At 42.6% G+C, this 24,991-nt stretch overlaps 2 pseudogenes across 2 annotated transcripts; both read right to left on the reverse strand.

Moving 5' to 3' along the window:
- Positions 1–7,906: 7,906 nt before the first annotated feature.
- LOC311095380 lies at positions 7,907–9,279 on the reverse strand (annotated as a pseudogene). The gene is made up of 2 exons: positions 9,200–9,279; positions 7,907–8,865 (listed from the first exon to the last, which is right to left on the reverse strand). The product of its transcript is annotated as an uncharacterized misc_RNA (transcript).
- Positions 9,280–17,957: 8,678 nt separating this feature from the next.
- LOC311095381 lies at positions 17,958–19,328 on the reverse strand (annotated as a pseudogene). The gene is made up of 2 exons: positions 19,249–19,328; positions 17,958–18,914 (listed from the first exon to the last, which is right to left on the reverse strand). The product of its transcript is annotated as an uncharacterized misc_RNA (transcript).
- Between the last annotated feature and the right edge of the window lie 5,663 nt (positions 19,329–24,991).

A 24,991-nucleotide genomic window follows, 5' to 3' on the forward strand; every position in this document is an offset into this window, starting at 1 on the left:
CTCCAGCAATGGCAAAACAGTCAAACTCTGAGGTAATTGCTGATAACATTTCTGTAAAGTCCTCATCAAAGGCTGGAGAGTATTTTGGAGGCCTGTAAATAATGATAAGTAAAATGCGTGGAGCACCTTTTAACACAATACCCAGATATTCGAAAGAAGGGTAATTCCCAAATGATATTTGCTTACATTGATAGATATCTTTAAAAAGAGCAGCTAGACCCCCACCTCTCTTAACAGCTCTGCAGACACTCATAAAAGTAAAGTTAGGAGGGGCTGCTTCATTGAGGATTGTTGCACTAAAGCTGTCTTCTAGCCAGGTTTCATTTAGAAGCATAAAATCCAGGTTGTTTGTGGTTATTAAATCGTTGACTAGAAGTGATTTATTTTTAAGTGAACGAATGTTTAAAAGTGCTAACTTAACAGTCTTACTTTTTGTCCCCACATCAATCTTACTTTGACGTGTAATAGGCACCAGATTAGTTAGGTTTGCTGCACGGCTATTGAAGGCCTTAGATTTTCTATCTTGTAATAAAACAGCAATAGAGAAAGATACCGGCACACTGGGTTCCCGCTTGTTCTGTAAACATTTGAGAAAGTTACTGTTATCAGAGCGGGGACCCAAAACACATCACTGAGAGCTGGTATCAGTTGTTTTTGGTTCACCTCGAGCAGATGGAGGAGGGTGTGGGCCCTGGCGTTGTGGCAGAGGCCGAAGTGCTCTCACAGGAGGGGGAGGGCGAGCTGGGCCCGCAGGCTTTGGTGCGGGTGGTAATGGTGCCTGTCGTTTTTTGGTTGGTATCTGGGGGCTTGCAGCAAAAGAGTGGGATAGTTTGGTTCCAGCATACACCAGTTCTTCCATTTTCTGTGAGAAACACAGAAGAGGCGATGCTGGAGAGAGGGATAGCGTGTCTGGTGAAAGGGGCTGTTGCTCTGGTGTTATAGGAGGCTGTGATATGCTGTCCTGGCTTCCCTGGCTGTTTTCCAGGAAGTCGTCCTTGGGTGCTGAATCTTCAAGCAGTTCTGATATGTCTCTCTGTGGGCAGGGCTCAGCTGAGATTGTGTCCGTGAGCAGAGGTTGTTGTGGCGGAGTGGTGTTATCATTGTCCTTGTGTGATATGTCAACCGCATGTCCATTTTGCTGCTGAAGTGAAGTCCTGTGGTCATTCATACTGTGTCCAGGTGTGTGTGTGCCGTTCAGATTGAGTGGATTGGCACAAACTGCAGAAGGATGATTGATGGAGAAGTAGAAATTGTCCTTTAACACTCTTGAACCAAGTTTGTTTGGGTGATGGCCATCCCGATGAAACAGTTGTCTCTGACTCCAGAAAAGATTGAAATTGTCAATGAAGTTTACTCCTTTTATATTGCAGGTTTTTTGCAGCCATGTATTTAGCCCAAGCAACCGTGAAAACCTGTTTGTTCCTCTTGCTGGGAGAGGTCCACTGATGAATGTTTGAACTTTCAGTCTTTTAAGTGTTTCAAAAAGTTCATTGAAATCCTTCTTAAGGAGTTCTGACTGCTCTTTATGAATATCATTCTTCCCCACATGAATGATGAGTCGATTTGCAGTCTTATGTTTCATCAGAATGTTCTGAAGTTCCCTGTTTATATCAGAAGTTGTTGCTTGTGGAAGGCAGCACATAGTTGTATCCCTGCTGCTAATGTTTCTGATTATGGAGTCCCCCACTATCAGAGTCCTGGGCTCGGCAGCGCTCTGAGCTGAGTGCCGCTGTCTGCTTGACCTTGAGCGCCAGTTAGCATCAGTGTTAGCTACTGGCCCATTCAGTCTGTGTTCTATCACATTCATCACATTTGGGGATTCCTCATTTACATTCATTAGTACTTCAAATCTGTTCTCAAGATGTATAGGCGGTGGTAGAAGACCGGTGTTTGCAATCCTTGTCAGAGCTGTATCTGGGGTAGAGGATGCTACTGCGGCAATATGTGATGCTCGTGACAATCTGATGTCTCGAGTGCCTTTTGGTCTCGCTCCCTGTTTGTGCCATCGATTAGTAAGTCGATCGGCTTGTTTCTCTACCTGTCGAGGAGCACTAGTTTCATGGGACTCACCGGTATGCTGAGGGTGTTCATGACGAAGCTCTGTTGTGTGCTCCGTCTGGTTTGATGGTCCCGTAAGTAACTTTGTTTCGAGAACTGCAATCCTTTGTAAAAGTCTGTGGCAGTTAGTGCAGCAAGTAGATTCTTGAACCTGAAGAGGCATTTTCTCTCTTATCCGTATGAATGTAGGCAGTTTTGTTTTCCTTTCCCGGAATGTAAGCTGGTCGGGTAAAAGAATTCTGCGTTTTTGTAGTAATCCAAACTTTGTTGTCTGAGCACTGTGCTGTTTGCTGAAGTTAAAATTAGGTGATAAAAGGAAATAAAATATAAAAATAAAGGAGATAAAATGTAAAAGCGATAGAGCAAAGCGCGGAGCAGTAAGCAAGAGCGTCCGAACAGTAGCTGAGCAGGAAGTATTCCTGGAAGTATAAAAATCTGGAAGTATAAAAAGTATAAATATATATATAAACTCTATGGAAATGATATAGCCAACTCCCGTAACGCATGCTTTCCAAAGTAAGAAAGATAACCTTTCCATTCTCCAAAGAACCAAAATCGAGAACTTCATGAGCCATAGAGGTTGCAGTGACATCCAGACAGTAAAATCTGACAAATGTATGGGGGAAGTCCAGCTTGCCGCTGCACAAATATCTCATACCGAAATCCTCTTGAACAATGCCCTGAGGTAGCCATACCCCTTGTAGAATGAGCCCTTAAGCCCACCGGGGAATGAAGACCCATAGAAGTATAGGTCAATTCAATCGCCTCCACCATCCACTGGGAAAGGCGCTGCGAGGAGATCGGCTTATGAGATCGGCCCATGAAACGAATAACTGAACATTCTTCCTGAACGATCGTGTCCTGTTTACATAATGCCGTTATGCTTGCACAGAACACAAAGTGTGCAATTTCTGCTCCTCTGAAAAAAAAATGGAGGGGGGTAAAATTAGGGCTGGGTATCGAGTTAGATACTTTTTAGGCACTGACCGAATTGACTCGATACCATCAAAAAACGGCTTACCGTTCATACCAAATCTCAGTACCTAAGGGGTCAATCTCGTTAATATCTGTGAGCCAAAAATCATCCAGCATGATTGGTTGTGGCGAGGCATCAAGGAAAAACACTAGTTTACTCAGGGTGGTTACAGCCAGAGACGTGGCTCACATGTGAGGGTGTAGTATGTAAGCCTCCCAATCAACCCATGTAAAAGATGTGCTTTGTGACAATACACTTGAGAACTTGTGATTGTGCCCATCAGACCACATTCTTTTGGTGGATGAGTATTCTGCACTGTCAGCAATCCAAGGAACATTGTGTGTTGAGGGGGAGCTGAACTGGGCTGAACACAACTTAGAACCATTTGCCCACCCAAATTCCACATCCTCCACTTCTTTGCAGGTGGGGAAACAAATGTGGTGGAATTGGGAGAGGAATTTATCCCTGTTCCCGATGCTCCAGAGATTTAGCCACAGTGACCTCTCAGAGTGGTAAGAGGAACTAATAGGTTCAGTGGCTTTTGGTTAGCGGACTTGGACTTTGCAGCCGCCGGGAATGACTGCTTTCCCCTCACCCTGGACTGGTGGAACAGGACTTTGTCAGGAAAACATCACAAAGGTTAAAAGAAATGCTACGTTAATCCCCAGTCACTGATGAATCAAGTGAAAAGAAGACCTGGGGCCTCATTTATAAAACTGTGCGTAGGATCCTTACTAAAAGTGTACGTGCGCCCGAAAGCCAAAAATGGCGTACGCAAAAAAAATATTCAGACTTATAAAACGGTTCGTCCGCCAGAACCTGCACAGAATTCACTTTATAAATCCCAGTCAGCGGAAGATTGTGCGCACATGCGTCTCCTCCCCGAAATAACCATATATGGAGCTTACAACGCCTAGTTTTACTATGCATATCCTCATCTGCATATAATTTGCATATAATTATTCATCCACGTGATAACGTTTAACGGTAGGCTACAAGACACATTACATTAATAAAAATCAAGTAGTTGCCTATCCTTGCCTTGTTTTTGAATACATAAATCAAATAGTGTAAAATACATTTCAGAGAAAGTTTTTTTCTCAATCTTTTCCACTGGCCGAATTGTATTTTTAATTGATTTCTATTTTTAATGGAAACGGATAGACCTTGTGCATTATTTGCACTAAACTATTTTAACAGACAATCTGGTATTATCATGATAAGCAATTATCTCTGTGGTTAAAACATTAAAACACAGCACGCCACAGGAAAAGTGTTCAAAAGCATCGCATCCACAACAAATATTTCTATTGATTGAATATAAAAAATGTTGTAACTTCTCAGTATGATTTCATGTTTAAGTGTTTAAATATTTGAATGGCATATTTAATCTAAATGTTTATATCAGAAGTAAAACATAGTTTAAATCATTATTTTATTTATTTAAACTGCGTCAGTTTCACTAAACGGCCCAACGCGCTCGCTGGCGCGGACATTTAAGAAGGGATGGATATTTGCTTCAAGTGACAGGCTTGGTGAGTGAAATTATATTTGTATTATCTTTCTGTAGATGTTTAATTTTCTTTAGATTTTCTGTCTAAAAGTGACCAAAAAGACACTAATCTCCAGCTCACCATCGGTGTCGCCAAACTGCTCCATCTCCAAAACGTTCGTACGCATGGGTCAGAGTTTGCGTGCAGGTGCGCAAATTTTCCCGTCAAGTTTGTTTTTATATAAATCACAATATAAATCACAACTTATGCGTCGAAAGTGGCGTACGCCTCTTTCAGGGCCTGTTTTGTGCGTACGCAACGGTTATAAATGAGGCCCCTGGTCTTTTCAGCTTGCCACTATAAATTGCTCTTTTTCTGCACTAAACTAGTGAATTTAGACAAGATGTTACAGAATAATAATTTAATAAAAACCCAATTTTGACACAACTGACATTGGATCTATTTTTAGATCTTACTGAAAACGTACCAGCGTGACATCTGACGGGTTTTCCAGGATCGTATCACATATGGTATGCTGGTGTGGTATGGAGGCAGATCGGCAGCTGATAAAAAGGCTTTGCAGAGAGTACTAAAGACCGCACAGAACATTACAAATCAACAGCTACCTGCCCTGGATGACATTTTCACCTCTCGTTGTCTGCAGAAAACACACAACATTCTGAAGGACCCGTATCACCCAGCCCATCATTTATTTGAACTGCTGCCATCCGGAAAACGCTACAGGTCTATCAAATCACGAACAACGTGATTCATGAACAGCTTCTATTCCAAAGCTATCACGATAATGACCTATGAACTGAAAACACATCCCCAAAATCACCACAACACATTCTTGACATACAAGACAATTTATGTGAAATAACACTATGAGCACTTTATTTATTAATGTGCAATATGGCCTTTGATTGCAATATGTACTTAACTATTCTTAATTCTAAAAATGTTGTTGTATGTAAAATTGTACAATGGCAATAAAGAAATCTATCTATCTATTAGGCTACTTTGTGGCAAGCTTTATACGTGCGCTTGAGCATGGGGTGTATATTCCGCCCCCCAGTGGCCTATACGAGTCCTTGAGTCTGTAAAAAAAAGGCAACACTTTTTTTTGTTTTGTTTTTTTACATAACTTGTACATACATGCTACTGACATATTATTGTAGCAGAGTTTGTGCTAAATACAGTGTAATCAGATTTTAGCCATGAAAATGTCACAAGTAACAGAAATAAGCACGGAATTCCGACTAGGAAGACAGACGTTGCCTAGCAACACGCACCAACAGATTTCAACCCTTTCCTCAGATTTCCCAGCTCGGAAGTCAGACAACCATGAGGACACCGAGCAAGAATTCTGATACGGAATCCAAGATGGCTGCGCCCTGTGTGACTTGTAAGTATGAATTGTTTTCATTGTTTTTGGACCGCTTTGGTTGTTTAAATGAAGCCTTGTTTCAAACGGGTGTTACTAACGTGGCTAGCGTTGCTAACAGAAGATTAACTAAAACATGAAATAAAGTGAAAATTTTAGACGTTAAAATGGCTGCGTTTTGATAAGGTGTGGTCTTATTACAGATTGGCTTGCACCTAATTTACTAGGCTACATATAACCGATATAGTTATATGAAGCCTACATAAACAAACTATGGTTTTACTAGAAAAGTGCTTTATGTGGGTTAAATCTCAATGTTGCATGTTAAACTGGTATGTTTGTGATAGAATGATAACTGTACTTTATAGCATACTGCCCAAAAGATACAGAGTGTGATATACAGTGTTTTATTTTTAGAGTTTATTGATGGGAAGATGGATCCGTACTGGGACCAGGAGAGGACCCGGCCCTTTCATGGGCCCTTGTTTCAACAACAAGCCAACCCAGCGGCTGGTTATTACTTGGACCAGGGACTCATGATCTCGGTTAACTTGGTGTGCATTGAAAGCACAGGTGAGATACTAATGCACATGCACTGTTATTAAACCCTGAGGGCTGTGCTAACATCTTTCTTTCTTTTTCTTTTCTGATTCAGATATCAGCCAGGTGGGAGCCACTGCCCCACTGCTTTCATACACCCCACTGCCTGCCACTGCCTCACTTGTCGCCAACGAGACTTTCTTGAAGGACCAAACATTATTCCTAATTGACCTCATGCGGCTGCAAATAGAGGCAAAAGGTAAGGGCCTTCCCTGGTCCCTCCATGACCTGAACCAGCGCCTGAAGCTGGCCAGGAGGTCCAAGAAGCTGCTGTGGGAGGATATTACTGGCAAGCTAAGCCACCATTTCAAGCAGACCTTTGTGCAAGACAAGGTGGCTCGCAAATGGAACACGTTGGTGGAGGCCTACAAAAAAGTAAAGGACAAAAATTCGTCCACAGGGAGGGGCCCTAGTAAAATTCATTTTTTTTGCTGAGATGGATGACCTCTTGGGAGGTCACCATGATATCGTCTTCCCTGTTGTGGGAACAACCATGGGCCTGGATGTGCGCAGGCCAGATGCACTACAGGTCAATGTGTCTGCACCAGACATCTCACCTGCACAGTCAACTAGCGCATCCTCACCTGTGCGTCTGACCAATTCCCCCTCTCCAGCTCCATCCAGCCCTCCGTCCTCCTGTGTTCATCATCCCACTGTTACCACCATGCCCCCTGACACCCCAAGGAGGCCACGCAAGCGCCAGAGGGAGGATGAGCTGTTGCCATATGTTAGGGAGTCCAAGGCAGCCTCCCAAAAACGCCACGCTGAGACCCTGGCGCAAATGAAGAAATCCCAGGAGGGATTCCAGAGGTTGCTTGCGCAGATGGTGGAGAAGATGTAAAATTATTATTTTTATTCTCATGTTAATGTATGTTGGTATGGGTTGAATTGTTTACATGCCGTTATAGTTTATTTATTTAATACATTTTTGTCAGTGGCCCAGATTGCCAGGATGCTGTTTGTGAATGACCACAAAAAAAGAAAACAAAGCACAGTTCTGTGCAATTTAAATTATTTCAAGTCATTTCAATAAAATATTGTTTTAATATTAAACCAAGCCTTGTCATGGTTGAATGTTACCAGTCTTTTCAGCTACAAAAAACACCTCACTGGCCTGTGAAGCACAATGAAGCATTAAGTTAAGGTTTAACACTTTTGTATTACAACACCTAGAAATACATGAACATTGCATCACATGATGTAGCACCACTCTACTCTACTAAGAAAAACTATAAAGTTATGTTAGGAGAGTATTATCTATCTAGCCTAACTCTGTGGGTTTTAGGTTTAGGATAGTTCTAGGTACGACTTAAAGGGGGAGAAAATTGACACTGAAACTGTTTAAAAGGTGTAAAAAGACAATAGACATTTATTAGATGACATTAGTCACAACTACTCGTTGCCATCCTCCTCTCTTGGACATCCCTCTGGGTGTTCATCACAGCCATTCATAGCTCCAAGAGCAAAGTTGTGCAAGAAGCATGCAGCCATGATAATCATTACCACAATGTCCATCCTGGTGTTCTGCAGGTCTCTTAAGCGCCGCCACTTGCACTTCATCCTGCCAAATGCCTGCTCAGCGATGACCTTCCCCGACTGATGTTGTAATTTTGCTGATGGTCATCAGCATCAGTGAGGGCCCCGTTGTCACGCTTAGGTGTTACAATGAAGTGGAAGGCCTGACCAAAATAGGCACTGTCCCCGAGCAGACGATAGTCCCCCACCTTCTCCTGCCATTCAGTGTAAAAGTGGAGCCCCGCAGCATCCTGGCATCGTGCACCCTGCCTGGTGGTCCAGCAAAGATGCCAATGAAGCGGCCTTCATCATTGACGACTTTTCTTGGAGGAGGACAGAGTAGTAGGACTTCCTGTTGATGTAATCCCCTCCTCTGATGGGTGGCCTCTGGACCCTGATGTGGCAACCATCTATCGCCCCAATGACTCCATCGAGGCCAGAGATGAGCTGGAAGACAGCAGAAGACATACTCTTCTCACAGCCCCTTGGCCAAGACACAAAGTTTGTGTATGGTCAGCACTTGAAGGATGGCTCTGTGCGTCGCTGACTGGGAAGCATTCAATTTATCAGATATCTCTCTGAAGCTGTTCTGGTTGGCCATATACCAGAGAAACATGAGGACCTTTTTGGGAACAGGCAAGGGGGGAAGTCCATGGCTGTGTTCGCTGTGCAGGCCCCCCTCCTGAAGCAGTCGAAGGAGCTGCTCAAACCTGGCTCTTCTGATCAGGAAATGATGGGCAAATGTATTGTCATCCATATCCTGCATGATCTCCCACTCCATTCCAGACTTGAGGACTATCTGCTGTCTGGACAGCAGCACAGCTGATATCACAGCCCTACGCGAATGAGAAAAAGAAATAGAGATAAAAAAAAACTGCAGTTAATACATGTCTTTTAACTCGTGTAACAGTGCGTCTACTACTTTTCGCTGCGTTCGCCAGCAAAGTTTGCATCTTGCACAAGTTGCCAAAATCATGCGTGAAACATTACCTTTAGCTTTTAAGTGCATCTATTTATGACAAAAAGCGTTCTGTAAAAGAGCAACACCGCAAGGAGTTCAATATCACCTTTAGCGACGTCACCACTGTTTGTTTTTAGCCCATTTCCTGCTAGCTGGTGTGCTAGCTAAAATGATCTACTATAACGTGGCTCAAACTTGACCAAACATACTGAAATATGAGCATACCTTCTGCGTCTTGTGTCATAGTCTTCCTGGAGTTCTTCCTCTGTGTGGTGTAGGTGAAGCACATACTTTGAGCACGTGGTACTCAGCCAGTGCTACCATAAAAACAGCTTTCCGGGTGGCGTCCATGTTTTTTACATACCAGAACGCTTGAAGTGACCGTCTTAGTCATATATCCGAGGGCCGAGTCGGTTCGTTGACAATTATAACGCACCATTATCTTTCTAGTATGCTGGCATTTTATAATCCATCTTGAGATAATGGTGACAGAGTTCTCATGTTTAAAGCACATCTTTTAAGACTTCATGGACACCTTCATGATGGGTGTTTTATCATTACCTTGTCTTTGTTTGTTTTCTCTGTACTGTTATTTGTGTTTAGTTATTGTGAACCACTATGGGCAACAGCTGTTGCAATATAAAATGAAACTCTTCAAGCAAATTAATATAAAAAAAAATAAAGAGACTTACTAAAGTATGAGATTTATTTGTTAAACAGGAAAAACATCAATGGTAAAAACCAACACCGTTAACTGCATGCATGGCCACATTCTTTATGGCCAGGACATGGGGCATCAGTGTGCGTTTTTTGGCAGTTTTCATCACATACTGGAGGCTTTTCTGCATCAGACGCAGGCATCACTGGAGGACCCCCCTTTGGGCCAGGACATGGGGCATCAGTGTGCGTTTTTTGGCAGTTTTCATCACATACTGGAGGCTTTTCTGCATCAGACGCAGGCATCACTGGAGGACCCCCCTTTGGGCCAGGACATTGACCATCAGTGTGCGTTTTTTGGCAGTTTTCATCACATACTGCAGGCTTTTCTGCATCAGACGCAGGCATCACTGGAGGACCCTTTGGGCCAGGACATTGACCATCATGGTGAGTTTTTTGGCAGTTTTCATCACATACTGCAGGCTTTTCTGCTTCAGACGCAGGCATCACTGGAGGACCCCCCTTAGGGCCAGGACATGGGGCATCAGTGTGCGTTTTTTGGCAGTTTTCATCACATACTGCAGGCTTTTCTGCTTCAGACGCAGGCATCACTGGAGGACCCCCCTTAGGGCCAGGACATTGACCATCAGGGTGAGTTTTTTGGCAGTTTTCAGCACATACTGCAGGCTTTGCTGGTTCGGCCCCAAGCTGCACTGTAGGCTTTGCTGGTTCAGCTGCAGGCGTCACTGCATGGATTCAGATAGTCAGCTTTAGTCAGTCCATTTAGCAACATTCAGTCTTAGATGTACAGCACAAAACACGCAAAGCATGAACAGCAAGTTGTACTTACAGAAAGAATTTTGTTTCAAGTATTATTCATCATCTATTAAATTTGTAAAGCAATCCTGTGCTTGAAACTGTGCTATCAGCTCAATACTTTTGACACGGTGGAAAAAAAGTGGTCAAAGATCAGAGTAGGTTTACAAGAAAATACTAGTTCAGTCTTTCTACTTTATAGTTTCACATTTAGTTCAGTTTAATTAACATTGTCCTCCAGAGCAGTCTCGAGTACATCCTCCACGGCACGACCGTCAGCTTTACCAGACACTACAGAAGTGTTGTTGTAATAGTATCAGTATTTATAAGTCAGGGGTTTCGCAGTGTGCATCTCAAACTTGAAAAAATTCATACATTTATCTGCTTCAGATCAAGTAGAAATAACATTTATAACTAAACTGACAATTAGTTTTAAAGACACAGAGTGCCATTACAACCTACCCCACTACTGGTGAGGCGTGTTATAGAAGCACAATGCAGAAAGACGACATCCATCAATATGTGGTTCAGAAGTTTAATATTACAGCTAATTGTACTGTACATCATATTTTGTAAGGCATTTATTTATGCATTTCTTCAGGCAGTGTAATGAAGCTAAAAGATCTTCTCACCTATGACTCCAACGTGGTTTGTGCTCAAACATGCAGACAGACACAATAAAACAACACTCAACGAGCAGTACACTCGAGCTGTCATCCTCTTGACCTGTGATCTCACAATCAACTCTACTGGAAACGGCGCTGAATTAGTCAGAAGTTACAGTAAGGCACACAAAGCAACACTGAAAACATGTGCTGCTGAATCTCTTAACATAAATTGCTGTCCAAAGATTTATAGATCCAAGGAAGTCTGGGTAACTCCAACCCTGATGAAACTCACCTGCGTGTAGCTTTCTAGTAGCCTAATCTTTAAGACCTTGATTAGCTTGTTCAGGTGTGTTTGATTAGGTTTGGAGGAGTGGAGCACAGCGGTCATGCCAGATGACATAATTAGAAGATTGAGTGTTTCTATAGGTGTGTTCGACATCGGCTGCGGCTGGATGCAACCGATCGGCGAGAGTAGCCGCGTGCAGGCGGGGAGGAGCTGCAAACTGAGACCTGAAGTCGGACACTTTCTGGTTCCCGTGGTGACCGCTCACGTGGTGTTTGCATACTTTACCACAGCTGCAGTGAAATAAATGCAATATTTGCCAAACAATGCACAGATGTTTCAGAGACATTTTCTTTCAATACTTTATGTACTGCTTCATCCAGCGTCTGTTTGAACAAGAATAAAGTTCAACTTAAGCTACTATCAATGAAGTGGAGTCTACGTTTTTTAAGCAGTTTTAATTTGATAAACATGACACAATATAACATGACAACGACATGAAAAGAGTGTTCACTGTTATAATAAACTGATTTGAGAGCTTTAGAGGAACTAAAGGTTTTCGAATAAACACGAAATAGACGTGATCGTTGTCATGCGGTGAATCCGGCCAATCGTGGAACAGCTGTGTCGTCATCAGCCCACGTGCAGCCCAGTGCAGCCGCTCTTGAGAAGCTGCGCTGGCTGAGTTCTCCGGCTACTCTCGAATTGCTCTCGTGGTACTTTGATGGCATACGTCACAGTCACGTGGCGTCGGCGCTGTATCAAGTCGGACAAAATTTCTAACCGGCATGCACTGCTTTAAGTCAGCCGCCGATCGGTCTGCGCAGAGCTGCATGAAGTCGAACAAGCCTTATGGCAACACTATCAATGACAAAATGGTCAGGTGGTACATTGATCACATGGTACAAGTCGGAGCTCTCTGGAAATTCCACGTTTACAAGTTGTTGTTATGAATAACCTCTTACACCTAAACTCTACTGGAAGTGGATCTCTACTGGCATAAATCTGCGTAGAATATGAAGAGGCACAGCAAACACAGACACAGGGGCATGTATAGAATTGGAAACTGAATTAATTGTGACTAACAACAGTGTTTCAAGCAACTAGGGAATACAGCCATTCTTATATCAACGCCACTTTTTTCAGATAAATATATATATATATATATATATATATATATATATATATATATATAAACTCTATGGAAATGATATAGCCAACTCCCGTAACGCATGCTTTCCCGGCAAGAAAGAAAGATAACCTTTCCATTCTCCAAAGAACCAAAATCGAGAACTTCATGAGCCATAGAGGTTGCAGTGACATCCAGACAGTAAAATCTGACAAATGTATGGGGGAAGTCCAGCTTGCCGCTGCACAAATATCTCATACCGAAATCCTCTTGAACAATGCCCTGAGGTAGCCATACCCCTTGTAGAATGAGCCCTTAAGCCCACCGGGGAATGAAGACCCATAGAAGTATAGGTCAATTCAATCGCCTCCACCATCCACTGGGAAAGGCGCTGCGAGGAGATCGGCTTATGAGATCGGCCCATGAAACGAATAACTGAACATTCTTCCTGAACGATCGTGTCCTGTTTACATAATGCCGTAATGCTTGCACAGAACACAAAGTGTGCAATTTCTGCTCCTCTGAAAAAAAAATGGAGGGGGGTAAAATTAGGGCTGGGTATCGAGTTAGATACTTTTTAGGCACTGACCGAATTGACTCGATACCATTGAGTATCAAAAAACGGCTTACCGTTCATACCAAATCTCAGTACCTAAGGGGTCAATCTCGTTAATATCTGTGAGCCAAAAATCATCCAGCATGATTGGTTGTGGCGAGGCATCAAGGAAAAACACTAGTTTACTCAGGGTGGTTACAGCCAGAGACGTGGCTCACATGTGAGGGTGTAGTATGTAAGCCTCCCAATCAACCCATGTAAAAGATGTGCTTTGTGACAATACACTTGAGAACTTGTGATTGTGCCCATCAGACCACATTCTTTTGGTGGATGAGTATTCTGCACTGTCAGCAATCCAAGGAACATTGTGTGTTGAGGGGGAGCTGAACTGGGCTGAACACAACTTAGAACCATTTGCCCACCCAAATTCCACATCCTCCACTTCTTTGCAGGTGGGGAAACAAATGTGGTGGAATTGGGAGAGGAATTTATCCCTGTCCCCGATGCTCCAGAGATTTAGCCACAGTGACCTCTCAGAGTGGTAAGAGGAACTAATAGGTTCAGTGGCTTTTGGTTAGCGGACTTGGACTTTGCAGCCGCCGGGAATGACTGCTTTCCCCTCACCCTGGACTGGTGGAACAGGACTTTGTCAGGAAAACATCACAAAGGTTAAAAGAAATGCTACGTTAATCCCCAGTCACTGATGAATCAAGTGAAAAGAAGACCTGGGGCCTCATTTATAAAACTGTGCGTAGGATCCTTACTAAAAGTGTACGTGCGCCCGAAAGCCAAAAATGGCGTACGCAAAAAAAATATTCAGACTTATAAAACGGTTCGTCCGCCAGAACCTGCACAGAATTCACTTTATAAATCCCAGTCAGCGGAAGATTGTGCGCACATGCGTCTCCTCCCCGAAATAACCATATATGGAGCTTACAACGCCTAGTTTTACTATGCATATCCTCATCTGCATATAATTTGCATATAATTATTCATCCACGTGATAACGTTTAACGGTAGGCTACAAGACACATTACATTAATAAAAATCAAGTAGTTGCCTATCCTTGCCTTGTTTTTGAATACATAAATCAAATAGTGTAAAATACATTTCAGAGAAAGTTTTTTTCTCAATCTTTTCCACTGGCCGAATTGTATTTTTAATTGATTTCTATTTTTAATGGAAACGGATAGACCTTGTGCATTATTTGCACTAAACTATTTTAACAGACAATCTGGTATTATCATGATAAGCAATTATCTCTGTGGTTAAAACATTAAAACACAGCACGCCACAGGAAAAGTGTTCAAAAGCATCGCATCCACAACAAATATTTCTATTGATTGAATATAAAAAATGTTGTAACTTCTCAGTATGATTTCATGTTTAAGTGTTTAAATATTTGAATGGCATATTTAATCTAAATGTTTATATCAGAAGTAAAACATAGTTTAAATCATTATTTTATTTATTTAAACTGCGTCAGTTTCACTAAACGGCCCAACGCGCTCGCTGGCGCGGACATTTAAGAAGGGATGGATATTTGCTTCAAGTGACAGGCTTGGTGAGTGAAATTATATTTGTATTATCTTTCTGTAGATGTTTAATTTTCTTTAGATTTTCTGTCTAAAAGTGACCAAAAAGACACTAATCTCCAGCTCACCATCGGTGTCGCCAAACTGCTCCATCTCCAAAACGTTCGTACGCATGGGTCAGAGTTTGCGTGCAGGTGCGCAAATTTTCCCGTCAAGTTTGTTTTTATATAAATCACAATATAAATCACAACTTATGCGTCGAAAGTGGCGTACGCCTCTTTCAGGGCCTGTTTTGTGCGTACGCAACGGTTATAAATGAGGCCCCTGGTCTTTTCAGCTTGCCAGTATAAATTGCTCTTTTTCTGCACTAAACTAGTGAATTTAGACAAGATGTTACGGAATAATAATTTAATAAAAACCCAATTTTGACACAACTGACATTGGATCTATTTTTAGATCTTACTGAAAACGTACCAGCGTGACATCTGACGGGTTTTCCAGGATCGTATCACATATGGTATGCTGGTGTGGTATGGAGGCAGATCGGCAGCTGATAAAAAGGCTTTGCAGAGAGTACTAAAGACCGCACAGAACATTACAAATCAACAGCTACCTGCCCTGGATGACATTTTCACCTCTCGTTGTCTGCAGAAAACACACAACATTCTGAAGGACCCGTATCACCCAGCCCATCATTTATTTGAACTGCTGCCATCCGGAAAACGCTACAGGTCTATCAAATCACGAACAACGTGATTCATGAACAGCTTCTATTCCAAAGCTATCACGATAATGACCTACAGTATGAACTGAAAACACATCCCCAAAATCACCACAACACATTCTTGACATACAAGACAATTTATGTGAAATAACACTATGAGCACTTTATTTATTAATGTGCAATATGGCCTTTGATTGCAATATGTACTTAACTATTCTTAATTCTAAAAATGTTGTTGTATGTAAAATTGTACAATGGCAATAAAGAAATCTATCTATCTATTAGGCTACTTTGTGGCAAGCTTTATACGTGCGCTTGAGCATGGGGTGTATATTCCGCCCCCCAGTGGCCTATACGAGTCCTTGAGTCTGTAAAAAAAAGGCAACACTTTTTTTTGTTTTGTTTTTTTACATAACTTTTACATACATGCTACTGACATATTATTGTAGCAGAGTTTGTGCTAAATACAGTGTAATCAGATTTTAGCCATGAAAATGTCACAAGTAACAGAAATAAGCACGGAATTCCGACTAGGAAGACAGACGTTGCCTAGCAACACGCACCAACAGATTTCAACCCTTTCCTCAGATTTCCCAGCTCGGAAGTCAGACAACCATGAGGACACCGAGCAAGAATTCTGATACGGAATCCAAGATGGCTGCGCCCTGTGTGACTTGTAAGTATGAATTGTTTTCATTGTTTTTGGACCGCTTTGGTTGTTTAAATGAAGCCTTGTTTCAAACGGGTGTTACTAACGTGGCTAGCGTTGCTAACAGAAGATTAACTAAAACATGAAATAAAGTGAAAATTTTTGACGTTCAAATGGCTGCGTTTTGATAAGGTGTGGTCTTATTACAGATTGGCTTGCACCTAATTTACTAGGCTACATATAACCGATATAGTTATATGAAGCCTACATAAACAAACTATGGTTTTACTAGAAAAGTGCTTTATGTGGGTTAAATCTCAATGTTGCATGTTAAACTGGTATGTTTGTGATAGAATGATAACTGTACATTATAGCATACTGCCCAAAAGATACAGAGTGTGATATACAGTGTTTTATTTTTAGAGTTTATTGATGGGAAGATGGATCCGTACTGGGACCAGGAGAGGACCCGGCCCTTTCATGGGCCCTTGTTTCAACAACAAGCCAACCCAGCGGCTGGTTATTACTTGGACCAGGGACTCATGATCTCGGTTAACTTGGTGTGCATTGAAAGCACAGGTGAGATACTAATGCACATGCACTGTTATTAAACCCTGAGGGCTGTGCTAACATCTTTCTTTCTTTTTCTTTTCTGATTCAGATATCAGCCAGGTGGGAGCCACTGCCCCACTGCTTTCATACACCCCACTGCCTGCCACTGCCTCACTTGTCGCCAACGAGACTTTCTTGAAGGACCCAACATTATTCCTAATTGACCTCATGCGGCTGCAAATAGAGGCAAAAGGTAAGGGCCTTCCCTGGTCCCTCCATGACCTGAACCAGCGCCTGAAGCTGGCCAGGAGGTCCAAGAAGCTGCTGTGGGAGGATATTACTGGCAAGCTAAGCCACCATTTCAAGCAGACCTTTGTGCAAGACAAGGTGGCTCGCAAATGGAACACGTTGGTGGAGGCCTACAAAAAAGTAAAGGACAAAAATTCGTCCACAGGGAGGGGCCCTAGTAAAATTCATTTTTTTTGCTGAGATGGATGACCTCTTGGGAGGTCACCATGATATCGTCTTCCCTGTTGTGGGAACAACCATGGGCCTGGATGTGCGCAGGCCAGATGCACTACAGGTCAATGTGTCTGCACCAGACATCTCACCTGCACAGTCCACTAGCGCATCCTCACCTGTGCGTCTGACCAATTCCCCCTCTCCAGCTCCATCCAGCCCTCCGTCCTCCTGTGTTCATCATCCCACTGTTACCACCATGCCCCCTGACACCCCAAGGAGGCCACGCAAGCGCCAGAGGGAGGATGAGCTGTTGCCATATGTTAGGGAGTCCAAGGCAGCCTCCCAAGCGGCCTCCCAAAAACGCCACGCTGAGACCCTGGCGCAAATGAAGAAATCCCAGGAGGGATTCCAGAGGTTGCTTGCGCAGATGGTGGAGAAGATGTAAAATTATTATTTTTATTCTCATGTTAATGTATGTTGGTATGGGTTGAATTGTTTACATGCCGTTATAGTTTATTTATTTAATACATTTTTGTCAGTGGCCCAGATTGCCAGGATGCTGTTTGTGAATGACCACAAAAAAAGAAAACAAAGCACAGTTCTGTGCAATTTAAATTATTTCAAGTCATTTCAATAAAATATTGTTTTAATATTAAACCAAGCCTTGTCATGGTTGAATGTTACCAGTCTTTTCAGCTACAAAAAACACCTCACTGGCCTGTGAAGCACAATGAAGCATTAAGTTAAGGTTTAACACTTTTGTATTACAACACCTAGAAATACATGAACATTGCATCACATGATGTAGCACCACTCTACTCTACTAAGAAAAACTATAAAGTTATGTTAGGAGAGTATTATCTATCTAGCCTAACTCTGTGGGTTTTAGGTTTAGGATAGTTCTAGGTACGACTTAAAGGGGGAGAAAATTGACACTGAAACTGTTTAAAAGGTGTAAAAAGACAATAGACATTTATTAGATGACATTAGTCACAACTACTCGTTGCCATCCTCCTCTCTTGGACAACCCTCTGGGTGTTCATCACAGCCATTCATAGCTCCAAGAGCAAAGTTGTGCAAGAAGCATGCAGCCATGATAATCATTACCACAATGTCCATCCTGGTGTTCTGCAGGTCTCTTAAGCGCCGCCACTTGCACTTCATCCTGCCAAATGCCTGCTCAGCGATGACCTTCCCCGACTGATGTTGTAATTTTGCTGATGGTCATCAGCATCAGTGAGGGCCCCGTTGTCACGCTTAGGTGTTACAATGAAGTGGAAGGCCTGACCAAAATAGGCACTGTCCCCGAGCAGACGATAGTCCCCCACCTTCTCCTGCCATTCAGTGTAAAAGTGGAGCCCCGCAGCATCCTGGCATCGTGCACCCTGCCTGGTGGTCCAGCAAAGATGCCAATGAAGCGGCCTTCATCATTGACGATTCCCTGGAGGAGGACAGAGTAGTAGGACTTCCTGTTGATGTAATCCCCTCCTCTGATGGGTGGCCTCTGGACCCTGATGTGGCAACCATCTATCGCCCCAATGACTCCATCGAGGCCAGAGATGAGCTGGAAGACAGCAGAAGACATCCTCTTCTCACAGCCCCTTGGCCAAGACACAAAGTTTGTGTATGGTCAGCACTTGAAGGATGGCTCTGTGCGTCGCTGACTGGGAAGCATTCAATTTATCAGATATCTCTCTGAAGCTGTTCTGGTTGGCCATATACCAGAGAAACATGAGGACCTTTTTGGGAACAGGCAAGGGGGGAAGTCCATGGCTGTGTTCGCTGTGCAGGCCCCCCTCCTGAAGCAGTCGAAGGAGCTGCTCAAACCTGGCTCTTCTGATCAGGAAATGATGGGCAAATGTATTGTCATCCATATCCTGCATGATCTCCCACTCCATTCCAGGCTTGAGGACTATCTGCTGTCTGGACAGCAGCACAGCTGATATCACAGCCCTACGCGAATGAGAAAAAGAAATAGAGATTAAAAAAAACTGCAGTTAATACATGTCTTTTAACTCGTGTAACAGTGCGTCTACTACTTTTCGCTGCGTTCGCCAGCAAAGTTTGCATCTTGCACAAGTTGCCAAAATCATGCGTGAAACATTACCTTTAGCTTTTAAGTGCATCTATTTATGACAAAAAGCGTTCTGTAAAAGAGCAACACCGCAAGGAGTTCAATATCACCTTTAGCGACGTCACCACTGTTTGTTTTTAGCCCATTTCCTGCTAGCTGGTGTGCTAGCTAAAATGATCTACTATAACGTGGCTCAAACTTGACCAAACATACTGAAATATGAGCATACCTTCTGCGTCTTGTGTCATAGTCTTCCTGGAGTTCTTCCTCTGTGTGGTGTAGGTGAAGCACATACTTTGAGCACGTGGTACTCAGCCAGTGCTACCATAAAAACAGCTTTCCGGGTGGCGTCCATGTTTTTTACATACCAGAACGCTTGAAGTGACCGTCTTAGTCATATATCCGAGGGCCGAGTCGGTTCGTTGACAATAATTATAACGCACCATTATCTTTCTAGTATGCTGGCATTTTATAATCCATCTTGAGATAATGGTGACAGAGTTCTCATGCTGGAACCAAACTTTGGAATGAACTCCCACTTTCTGTAAGGTCAGTAAAGTCACTACCGAAATTTAAGGCCATGTTTAAAGCACATCTTTTAAGACTTCATGGACACCTTCATGATGGGTGTTTTATCATTACCTTGTCTTTTTTTGTTTGTTTTCTCTGTACTGTTATTTGTGTTTAGTTATTGTGAACCACTATGGGCAACAGCTGTTGCAATATAAAATGAAACTCTTCAAGCAAATTAAGTTCAAGATTTATTTGTTAAACAGGAAAAACATCAATGGTAAAAACCAACACCGTTAACTGCATGCATGGCCACATTCTTTATGGCCAGGAGGACCCTCCCTTAGGGCCAGGACATGGGGCATCAGTGTGCGTTTTTTGGCAGTTTTCATCACATACTGCAGGCTTTTCTGCATCAGACGCAGGCATCACTGGAGGACCCCCCTTTGGGCCAGGACATGGGGCATCAGTGTGCGTTTTTTGGCAGTTTTCATCACATACTGCAGGCTTTTCTGCATCAGACGCAGGCATCACTGGAGGACCCCCCTTTGGGCCAGGACATGGGGCATCAGTGTGCGTTTTTTGGCAGTTTTCATCACATACTGCAGGCTTTTCTGCATCAGACGCAGGCATCACTGGAGGACCCCCCTTAGGGCCAGGACATTGACCATCAGGGTGAGTTTTTTGGCAGTTTTCATCACATACTGCAGGCTTTTCTGCATCAGACGCAGGCATCACTGGAGGACCCCCCTTTGGGCCAGGACATGGGGCATCAGTGTGCGTTTTTTGGCAGTTTTCATCACATACTGCAGGCTTTTCTGCATCAGACGCAGGCATCACTGGAGGACCCCCCTTAGGGCCAGGACATTGACCATCAGGGTGAGTTTTTTGGCAGTTTTCATCACATACTGCAGGCTTTTCTGCTTCAGACGCAGGCATCACTGGAGGACCCCCCTTAGGGCCAGGACATTGACCATCAGGGTGAGTTTTTTGGCAGTTTTCAGCACATACTGCAGGCTTTGCTGGTTCGGCCCCAAGCTGCACTGTAGGCTTTGCTGGTTCAGCTGCAGGCGTCACTGCATGGATTCAGATAGTCAGCTTTAGTCAGTCCATTTAGCAACATTCAGTCTTAGATGTACAGCACAAAACACGCAAAGCATGAACAGCAAGTTGTACTTACAGAAAGAATTTTGTTTCAAGTATTATTCATCATCTATTAAATTTGTAAAGCAATCCTGTGCTTGAAACTGTGCTATCAGCTCAATACTTTTGACACGGTGGAAAAAAAGTGGTCAAAGATCAGAGTAGGTTTACAAGAAAATACTAGTTCAGTCTTTCTACTTTATAGTTTCACATTTAGTTTAGTTTAATTAACATTGTCCTCCAGAGCAGTCTCGATCACAAGTACATCCTCCACGGCACGACCGTCAGCTTTACCAGACACTACAGAAGTGTTGTTGTAATAGTATCAGTATTTATAAGTCAGGGGTTTCGCAGTGTGCATCTCAAACTTGAAAAAATTCATACATTTATCTGCTTCAGATCAAGCAGAAGTAACATTTATAACTAAACTGACAATTAGTTTTAAAGACACAGAGTGCCATTACAACCTACCCCACTACTGGTGAGGCGTGTTATAGAAGCACAATGCAGAAAGACGACATCCATCAATATGTGGTTCAGAAGTTTAATATTACAGCTAATTGTACTGTACATCATATTTTGTAAGGCATTTATTTATGCATTTCTTCAGGCAGTGTAATGAAGCTAAAAGATCTTCTCACCTATGACTCCAACGTGGTTTGTGCTCAAACATGCAGACAGACACAATAAAACAACACTCAACGAGCAGTACACTCGAGCTGTCATCCTCTTGACCTGTGATCTCACAATCAACTCTACTGGAAACGGCGCTGAATTAGTCAGAAGTTACAGTAAGGCACACAAAGCAACACTGAAAACATGTGCTGCTGAATCCCTTAACATAAATTGCTGTCCAAAGATTTATAGATCCAAGGAAGTCTGGGTAACTCCAACCCTGATGAAACTCACCTGCGTGTAGCTTTCTAGTAGCCTAATCTTTAAGACCTTGATTAGCTTGTTCAGGTGTGTTTGATTAGGTTTGGAGGAGTGGAGCACAGCGGTCATGCCAGATGACATAATTAGAAGATTGAGTGTTTCTATAGGTGTGTTCGACATCGGCTGCGGCTGGATGCAACCGATCGGCGAGAGTAGCCGCGTGCAGGCGGGGAGGAGCTGCAAACTGAGACGTGAAGTCGGACACTTTCTGGTTCCCGTGGTGACCGCTCACGTGGTGTTTGCATACTTTACCACAGCTGCAGTGAAATAAATGCAATATTTGCCAAACAATGCACAGATGTTTCAGAGACATTTTCTTTCAATACTTTACAGTATGTACTGCTTCATCCAGTGTCTGTTTGAACAAGAATAAAGTTCAACTTAAGCTACTATCAATGAAGTGGAGTCTACGTTTTTTAAGCAGTTTTAATTTGATAAACATGACACAATATAACATGACAACGACATGAAAAGAGTGTTCACTGACTCAATAAACTGATTTGAGAGCTTTAGAGGAACTAAAGGTTTTCGAATAAACACGAAATAGACGTGATCGTTGTCATGCGGTGAATCCGGCCAATCGTGGAACAGCTGTGTCGTCATCAGCCCACGTGCAGCCCAGTGCAGCCGCTCTTGAGAAGCTGCGCTGGCTGAGTTCTCCGGCTACTCTCGAATTGCTCTTGTGGTACTTTGATGGCATACGTCACAGTCACGTGGCGTCGGTGCTGTATCAAGTCGGACAAAATTTCTAACCGGCATGCACTGCTTTAAGTCAGCCGCCGATCGGTCTGCGCAGAGCTGCATGAAGTCGAACAAGCCTTATGGCAACACTATCAATGACAAAATGGTCAGGTGGTACATTGATCACATGGTACAAGTCGGAGCTCTCTGGAAATTCCACGTTTACAAGTTGTTGTTATGAATAACCTCTTACACCTAAACTCTACTGGAAGTGGATCTCTACTGGCATAAATCTGCGTAGAATATGAAGAGGCACAGCAAACACAGACACCGGGGCATGTATAGAATTGGAAACTGAATTAATTGTGACTAACAACAGTGTTTCAAGCAACTAGGGAATACAGCCATTCTTATATCAACGCCACTTTTTTCAGATATATATATATATATATATATATATATATAAGGCAAGGCAAGGCAAGGCAAGTTTATTTATATAGCACATTTCATACACAATGGCAATTCAAAGTGCTTTACATAAAAGAAATTAAAATAATAAAAAGAAATAAGAATAATTAAAACAGTTAAGAAAAAATAAAAAAATAAAATACAGTACAGTACAAACAGTCGGACGAACATTGGCACAGTGCTCATTCAGTAAATGCATAGCTAAAAAGATGTGTTTTGAGTCTAGATTTGAATGTGACTACAGTAGGAGCACATCTGATCTCCTCTGGAAGCTGGTTCCAGCTGCGGCTGGCATAATAGCTAAAAGCAGACTCGCCATGCTTTGAGTGAACCCTTGGTATTTCTAGCTGATATGATCCTAGTGATCTGAGTGATCTGTTGGGTTTATATTCAGTGAGCATATCTGCAATGTATTGAGGTCCTAGGCCATTGAATGATTTATATACCAGTAATAATACTTTAAAATCAATCCTAAATTTAACTGGGAGCCAGTGTAAAGACCTGAGGACTGGTGTGATATGTTCATATTTTCTGGTTCTGCTCAGAATCCTGGCGGCAGCGTTCTGTATGAGCTGCAACTGTCTTATGGTCTTTTTGGGAAGGCCAGTGAGGAGTCCATTACAATAATCCACCCTGCTGGTGATGAAAGCATGCACAAGTTTCTCTAAGTCTTGTCTGGAAACAAAGCATCTAATTCTTGCAATATTTTTCAGATGATAGTATGCTGATTTAGTTATTGCTTTGACATGACTACTGAAACTAAGGTCTGACTCTAATGTCACACCAAGATTCCTGACTTGATTTTTAGTTGTTTGACCCCTAGAGTGAAGGTATGCATTCACCTTGAGAACTTCATCTTTGTTTCCAAATGCAATGACTTCAGTTTTGTCTATGTTTAACTGAAGAAAGTTTTGACACATCCAACTTTTGACTTCATCAATGCATTGGCACAGGGAGTCAATGGGGCTGTAATCGTTAGGCGATAGGGCTAAGTAGAGCTGTGTGTCGTCTGCATAGCTGTGGTAAGCAATTTGGTTCTTTCTCATTATTTGGCTCATTGGGAGCATATACAGGTTGAACAGGAGTGGCGCAAGAATTGAGCCTTGAGGGACTCCGCATGTCATGGATGTCCACTCAGACTTATGGTCTCCTATACTCACATAATAACCTCTCCCATCTAAGTATGACCTGAACCATTTTAGGACTATCCCAGAAAGCCCCACCCAGTTTTCCAGCCTGTCAAGAAGTATGTTATGATCGACAGTGTCAAATGCAGCACTGAGGTCGAGTAGCACCAGCACTGATAGTTTGCCTGAATCAGTATTTAAGCGAATATCGTTTATTATCTTTATGAGCGCTGTCTCTGTGCTGTGGTGCGGTCGGAAACCAGATTGAAAATTGTCAAAGGATCCATTCGAGCTTAAGAATTTGTTCAGCTGATTGAAGACAATTTTTTCAATGATCTTGCCTATGAAAGGAAGATTTGAGATCGGCCTATAGTTGCTTAATATGGTCTTATCCAGATTGCTCTTTTTCAGGAGGGGCTTGACAACTGCAGTTTTCAGGGAGTTTGGAAAACTCCCAGAGAGAACTGAGACATTTACCACTTCTAGAAGATCTGCTTCTAAACTGTTTAACACACTTTTGAAAAATGATGTGGGAAGTGTGTCAAGAGCACAGGTTGATGTTTTAAGGTGCTGTACGGTTTCTTCCAAAATTTTGCCATCAATTTCTTTGAAGTCAGACATAGTAACTACTTTCTCAGGTGGTTTGATCTGTCTGACCTCAGTGCAACTCAAGGATGTGCTGATCACCTTTCTGATATTACTGATTTTCTCAGAGAAGAAAGAAGCAAACTCACTGCACTTGTTCTCTGACAGCATTTCACTGGGAATCTGGCTTGGGGGGTTTGTCAGTCTCTCTACAGTAGCAAAAAGAGTGTGTGTGTTGTTTAAATTACTGTTTATAATATTTGAGAAGAAAGTCTGTCTAGCTTTGCCTAGTTCCATATTGAAAGCATGAAGGCTGTCTTTGTAGATGTTATAATGGACTACAAGTTTTGTCTTCCGCCACATGCGCTCTGCTTTTCTGCATTGTCTTTTCATATTTTGCACTGCTGTTGAGTTTCTCCAAGGTGCTTTTTGTCTGCCACTCTTCTTCCTGACTTTAACAGGAGCAATATCATCAATTACACCTTTAACTTTTGAGTTAAAAGAAT

This window comes from Abramis brama (assembly GCF_963993115.1).
Source record: "Abramis brama genome assembly, chromosome: 13".
Classification (NCBI taxonomy): Eukaryota; Metazoa; Chordata; class Actinopteri; order Cypriniformes; family Leuciscidae; genus Abramis; species Abramis brama.